This window comes from Penaeus japonicus, unplaced genomic scaffold (assembly GCF_977035675.1).
Source record: "Penaeus japonicus unplaced genomic scaffold, GWHDUDI00000001_assembly GWHDUDI00000038, whole genome shotgun sequence".
Taxonomy (NCBI): domain Eukaryota; kingdom Metazoa; phylum Arthropoda; class Malacostraca; order Decapoda; family Penaeidae; genus Penaeus; species Penaeus japonicus.
The window spans coordinates 1,232,701-1,240,200 of record NW_028234440.1 but is presented as its reverse complement, the minus strand read 5'-3'; positions in this window follow the sequence as shown (position 1 = coordinate 1,240,200).

Here is a 7,500-nt window from a genome sequence, read left to right as displayed (position 1 = left end):
TCTTTCCTTTTTACTTCTACGTCTTTATCTTCATCTCTCTTTGATTTCTTATTCGTTATTGTTTCTCGCTCAATTCCTTGCATTTCCCGAACATCCAATGTGAAGAGTAAAGAAATATATGATGAAAGAGTGAGAAAGAGATATGATAAGGGAGTGAGAAAGAGATATGAGAAAGAGTGAATAAGAGAATTAGAGAAAAAGTGGAAAGAAGAATTGGTTTCTCAAGAAGGCAAATGAGAGAAAGAAGAGATAGAGAAAAAGCTGAAAGAGAGAGAGGGGGGGGGGTGAGAGATTGAGAGAAAGAGAGAGAGAGAGAGAGAGAGAGAGAGAGAGAGAGAGAGAGAGAGAGAAAGAGAGAGAGAGAGAGAGAGGAAGAGAGAAAGAGAGAGAGAGAGGACGAGAGAGAGAGAGCGAGAGAGAGAGAGAGAGAGAGAGAGAGAGAGAGAGAAAGAGAGAGAGAGAGAGAGGACGAGAGAGAGAGAGCGAGAGAGAGAGAGAGAGAGAGAGAGAGAGAGAGAGAGAGAGCGAGAGAGAGAGGGGGGGGGGGAGGGTGAAACGAAGAAAAAAGAGGAAGAGGAGCGGACGAGGAAACAAGGCTATGAAAATAATCATCCTCTTTGTAAGAAAAGATAAACAAGAAGAAAGGAAATAAGAAAGGGACAATAACACAAAAACAAAACAAAACAAAACAAAAACAGACAAAAAGGATTCAAACTCCAATCAATAAAAAAAAGCAATAAAAAAAAACGCCATTTCCATTACCAAATAACATTCAAACCACATCAACAATAACACCAACAACACTCACAACAACGACAATAACAAAAAAAAAAACAAAAAAAACAAAAAAACAAAGATAACAACAACAACAATAATCATCATCATTTCAAAAGCTCTCCAGCACAAAGTTTATCTTGGTTGTTTGGAAATGGTAGCGTGTGGACACAGAGGCGAGGCAGTGCGAGTTTGCATGTTAGAAGGATAAAAACCATCAAATATGAATGCGAATGATAACATGTCGTGTGCTGGCGGGAGCGGAGTCGGTGGAGGAGGTGGAGGAGGAGGTGGAGGGGGGGGGGAGAGGGAGGGGGAGGTGGGATGAGGGAGGGAGGGGAGGTGGGAGGGGGAAAGAGGTGGAGGGAGGGAGGTAGGAGGGAGGGAGGTAGGAGGGAGGGAGGGAGGTGGGATGAGGGAGGGAGGGGGAAAGAGGTGGAGAGAGGTGGAGGGAGGAGGAGGAGGTGGAGGGAGGTGGGATGAGGGAGGGAGGGGGAAAGAGGTGGAGAGAGGTGGGGGACGGGGAGGAAGGAGGGAGGGAGGAAGTGGAGAAGGGGGGGAAAGAGGAAGAGGTGGGGAGAGTAAGGAAGTGGGAGGGAGGGAAGAGGGAGGAGGAGGAGGTAGAGAGGAAATAATAAGGAGGACGAGAAGGAGAAGGAAAAAGTGGAAGGAGGACGAAGAGGAGGAGTAGTAGAAGGAGGAGATGGAGGATAGAGGAACAAGAAAAGGAAAGAGGTGGATCAGAGAGAATAGAAGTGGATGACAGACTGTCGGTAAAAGAAGAGAGTTGAAAGAAGAAAGCACACGAAGAATAACAGCGAAAAAACACCAAAAAAACTAAGATAACAAAACACACACACACATAAAAACAGTCTTTTTAAACCCTACATATAAAAACAAAATTAACCCAAAGAGAAGAGTGGAGGGAAAAAAAGAGCTATGTGCTTGTTTATGAGCGCTCCATGCCGGCGCTGTTTATGAAGTGCGTTTAACGGCCATAAAGATGGTGGCAGCGGTACTTTCGTCGGTTAAGAAACCTCGACATAACCCTGAAAGTGGATCTTGTCCTTACGATAACGATGCGTTTTCGTAGTCTTTTTATTCTCTCTCTCTCTCTCTCTCTCTCTTTTCTTTTCTTTCTTTCTATTTTTGGATTTTGGAGATGGAAGTGGAGAGGGAGAGGGGGAGGATAAGGGATGAGGGAGGGGGAAGGGATGGGGAGAGGGGGAAAGGAGAGAGGGGTAGAGGGGGGTGGGCTGTGCTACAACTGTGAATATTTTTATTTTCGGTTTTGCTCGTCTTGTTAAAATTTTAGAAAGGGTTTCTTCCTCTTTATCCTTTCGGTTAACCCCATTTTCCCTTTGTTCTCCATCTTTATTTTCCTCTCCATTTCTATCCTTTTCCTTCTCTCCCTTCCTCCTTCTTTTCTCCCATCTCCTCTTCTATATCTCCTACTTTTCCTTCTCTCCCTTCCTCCCTCTTCTTTCCCATCTCCTCTTCTATATCTCCTTCTTTCCCTTCCCCCTTTTCTTTCCCATCTCCTCTTCCCTTTCAATTCTTTCCTCCTTCTTTCTAATCTATCCCTCTTCCCTTTCCCCTTCTTTCTATCCTCTCCTCCTCCTCCTTCTCCTCCTTCTCCTTTCCTCATCCTTTCCTCATCCTCATCCTCCTTCTTCTCCTCCTCCTCTTCTCCCCCACTCCCTCTCTCTCCTCATCCTCATCCTCTCATCCTCCTCCTTCTCCTTCTTCTTATCCTCTCATCCTCCTCCTCCTCCCTCCCCTCCTCCTCCTTCCCCTCCTCCTTCCTCTCCTCCCCCGCTCCCTCTCTCCCCCTTCCTCCTCCTCCTCCTCCTCCCCTTCCACCTGCGAGCGTCGTATTTAGATGAAGATATAATTCTTCCCAGCTGTGTAAATCACCCAACTGCCATCAAGTGTTTAGTCTCCGGAGGTAAATTGGTGGCAGCGGTGGTATTCCAGCTAAGGCAATTGACAGTTACTATGAGAGCAACATAAGTCCCTGTTGCTTTTGTATGTTGCATATGCTGTTGTTGTTGTTGTTGTTTTATATATATATATATATATATATATATATATATATATATATGGGCGTGTTATATTTTAGTTTTTCATTTATTTGTATATGTGTTTTACTTTGTTTTATTCCATTTGCTCTTCGTTTTTGTTTTGTTTTTCTGTTTCTCTTTCTTACATTTGAAAATTAGAAAGGTTAGGTATTTGAATATTGATAATGTTTGCTTGGACGAAATGAAGAAGAGAAAAGACAATAAAGAAGGAAGGAATAAGAGAAGGAAACAATAATATTAGAACAAATAATTCAAGAGTTTTAAAAATTACATAACAGTAAAAGGCAAAAAATTCAAAGAAATAATAACTATATATTGAGAAGTTCTTTTCCCTCTCTATCTATCTACCCCTCTTTCTCTCACAAAAGAAGAAATGCTTCCCCTTTTATTTCTTTTTTTTAAATAACTCGTCCACTGTGCAGACTGAATCACAATACTAAAAGTATAATTGATGTTTCAAATATATAATTTTTTTATAGTAATTATGATAATGACGACAAATCACATTCTGAACCGATATGAGGGCATTTGGAATATATTAGTACACAATAAGCTTCTTAAATGTTACATTCCGCACTATTATCTTTTAATTGTCAGTTCGAAAGAGGAAGAGAGAGAGAGAGAGAGAGAGAAAGGGAAAGGAAAAATGGGAGGGAATAAAGAGGGGGTAGGAATGAGAGAGAGAGAGAAGGAAGAATGAGGAATGGATGGACAGAGAGAGAGAGAGAGAGAAAGTAGAAGGAAGGGAGGAAAGGAATAGGGAAAAGGAGATACAAAGGAAAAAGAGAGAAACAAAAGACGAACTAAAGAAAGTATAAAAGTAACGACTGAATAAATAGATAAAAACATTAATATAAGATCTAAATATTAACAGTGTAAAGATAAAAAAAAAGATAATAATAATAATAATATGAAAATATAATATAAACAAGAGAAAGTGATAGACCAAGACAACGAAAAGGGAAAGGAGAAACAGAGAAAAAGAAACGAGGAAGAAGGGACACAAGGGAATAAAACAGAAGAAGGGGAAATAAGACCGGTGTAAATAAAGAGGAAGTCGCATAACGACCAGAAATAGGACGAAATTACCTCTCCCCCCCCCACCCCCACCCCCACCCCTCTTCCTTTCCTCCCCTCTCCTCCTCTTCTCTCCTCCTCGTTCTTTCCTTTTCCTGTTCTCCCTCCCTCTTCCTTTCCTCTCCTCTCCTCCTCTTCTCTCCTCCCTCCTCCTTCCTCCTCTTCGTTCTTTCCTTTTCCTGTTCTCCCTCCCTCTTCCTTTCCTCTCCTCTCCTCCTCTTCTCTCCTTCCTCCTCCTCCTCGTTCTTTCCTTTTCATGTTCTCGCTCTCTCCTCCTTCTCCTCTCCTCTCTTCCTCCCTCCTCCTTCCTCCTCCTCGTTCTTTCCTTTTCCTGTTCTCCTCCCTCCCAAATCCTTCTCCTCTCCTCTCTTCCTCCCTCCTCCTTCCTCCTCCTCGTTCTTTCCTTTTCCTGTTCTCCTCCCTCCCAAATCCTTCTCCTCTCCTCTCTTCTTCTCTCCTCCTTCTCCTCCCCTCGTTCTTTCCTTATCCTGTTCTTCTCGCTCTCATCTCCTTCTCCTCTCCTCTCTTCTTCTCTCCTCCTAATCATGTTCCTCCTCTTTCTCTCTCTCCACTTCCCAATGAAAACAAGAGAGAAAAACAAAAATAAAGAAGAAGGAAGGAGACAGAAAATGAAGAAGAAGAAGGAGAAGGAAGAAGAAAGAGAAGAAAGAAGAAGGAGAAGGAAGAAGAAAGAGAAGAAAGAAGAAGCAGAAGAAAGAAGTAAGAAGAGAAGAAGGAGAAGGAGAAAAAGAAGAAGGGGAAGGAAGAAGAAGAAGAAAGAAGAAGAAGAAGGAAGGAGAAGGAGAAGAAAGAAGAAGAAAAAGAAGAAATAGACGACAGAAGTAGAAGAAAGAGAAGAAAGAAGTAGAAGAAAGAGAAGAAAGAAGAAGAAAGCGAAGAAAGGATAAGAGGAAGAAGAAGGAGAAGGAAACGGTAAGAGCAGAAGCATAATGTGAAAATAAGGTCAAGAAAAGGGCTCATGAGAGATAAACAAGTTGAAAAAAGTTAATGCCACTTCCAAGCGGAGACTTGATGTTTATGATCTCAATTGGTGAAGGAATCTCGAAGGAGGGGAAAGAAAGAGGGATGGGGGGGGGGGGATAGGGGCGGAAGGAGGGGAAGGATGGGTAGGAGGTGGAGGAGGGAGAGAGGAGAGGGGTAGGAGGGAGAGAGGAGAGGGGGTAGGAGGGAGGGAGGAGAGGGGTAATCGGGAGGAGGGGGAGGGGGAGATATATAAAAAGGAAAGGAGAAGAGAAGATGATTTAGACTTAATAGAGAAGAGGAAGGAGGAGAGGGGAGGGGAGGGGAAGAGGAGAGAGGGGGTGGGGTAGGGAGGGTAACTCATCTAATAGCTGTGGGATCGGAGTGATATTTACGTCCCCGCGTGCGTGACCTACTCCGACCTGCCGCTGGATTCCTGACAGGTCAAGGGTGAGGTTGAGGAAATGGGACTGAAGAGAGGAAATGTTGCTTTTTTTTTTTTTTTTTTTTTTTTTTTTTTTTTTTTTTTTTGAGATGTCATGTTGATTCTTCCTTGTTGGTTTGATTTTGGTTGTTGTTTTTTTGTTATTTTGTTTCTTTCAACTTGATTTTTTTTAATTATTATTATGATGGTGATTTAGATTATCATTAGATTAGATTATTATCATCATTATCATTTCTGGTGTTATTATTATCATTATTGCTTATAATTCTTATCATTATTATTATTATTGTTATCATCATTGATATTATCCTCATCACTACCATTATCATTACCCTTGTTATTATCATCATTGTTTTCCCTTTTTTATTACTATCATCAACATCGTTCTCGCCATCATTGTCATTATTGTCACTATCATTGTTCTTGTCACTATCATCACTATTACCACAGTCATTATCAGAACTATTTTGATATCATCATTTTGCAATTGTTATCATTTTTATCAATGGTAATAGAATTATTATCAATATCGTTGTTATTATTGACTTTATCATTGGTGTTATTACTATCATCCTTCGTATTATCGAACCATTACCATCATTGTTTTATAATTCTCAGACTAATTATCAGTAATATCTAGAATATTTGATTTGTCTTCAGTTATTCTAAGACCTAACCCTATATAGAGACTTCATCATTTATATAGATTTTATAATTATCTTACATAAACAGAAAAAAAAAATACAAAGAAAGACCCCCCTCTTGTTTATCTCTAGATTTTTATAATTATTCAATTACAATTCGTTTATCTACTCTTTAAAAAAGCAATATATCTAACAGTGAGGTATAGAGAGGAAAGCCTTATTCCCTCATTCATTACTTTATTGTAATCAAATATTCCTATTAGAAAAAAAAACTGTTGTTTAATTTTTCTGCTACTATTTGTTAAGGCTTAGTCAAAGGCTTTATATAACAATCAAATAAACGAGTAATGATAATAATGATGATAATAATAATCTCTTCTAGTTAATTCACTTTTATATTTACTTAACAAGAATGAAGTCAAATTATAATCACGGTCTTTCATGAAACAGAAGGGAAACACTGATCTTTACAGCTGTTTTAAATAGAGGGAGAGACAGCTATATGAGTTTTTTTTCTATTCAGAGACTATTAATTTTATGGTCCTCTACATGATTTATATAGCTAATCTAACTATAGATGTTTGAACTAATTCTACTACTATTTTCGTCCTTTGGTAGTACCATTATTATTTTAAGGAATATTCTAAATAAATTCTTCCTAGCCAGTGGAATTAAAACCAGGAGTTTTGAGACCTTTATGACACACTATCCCCCCCCCCCCCCCCCGTCACACACACATTTTCCATAACTCAACTTTTCTTTCGACCTTGTGAAAATCGTCTCTCTTTCTCTCTTGCTGTCGCTCTTTCTATCTTTCTTTCTCTTGCTCTCTCTGTTCTTCTGTCTCTCTCTTTCTCTCCTTCTCACTTTTCACTTTCTCTCGCTCGTTCTCACTCTCTCGCTCTCATACTCTCTATCTCTCTTTCTCTTGCTTTCTCTGTTCTTCTGTCTCTCTCTTTCTCTCCTTCTCTCTTTTCACTTTCTCTAGCTCTCGTTCTCACTCTCTCGCTCTCATACTCTCTCTCTCTCTCTCTTTCACTCTCCATCCCCTCCCTTTTCCTCCCCCTCATTCTCTACCCACCCTTCATCCCTTCCTCCCCTCCATCCCCCGCCCTCCCTTCCCCCTTCCTTTCCTTCCCCTTTTCCCTCTCGCTCCCACGGTAATCTTCTCGCCCCGCCACCCCCTTGGGCGAGGCATTATCGCCTTGTGCCTTGTGATGTGTTTGTTTATTAGAACAAATAAAGTGTAAGTGACGAGCAAGTGGTCATGATTGATGCAACTGCGAGACGCCTTATGGGATTTTTTGAGCTTATTAACTCCTTCCTCCTTTCCTCCTGTCTTCGGGTGATGGGAAGAGGGAAGAGGGGGAGGGTGGAGGGGGAGGTGAAGGGTGGAGGGGGAGGAGGAGGGGGAGGAAAAAGGAGTGGGAAGGAAGTAGAGAATGAGAGAGGGAGAGAGAGAGGATGGGTGGGAAGGAGGGAGGGAGGGAGGTGA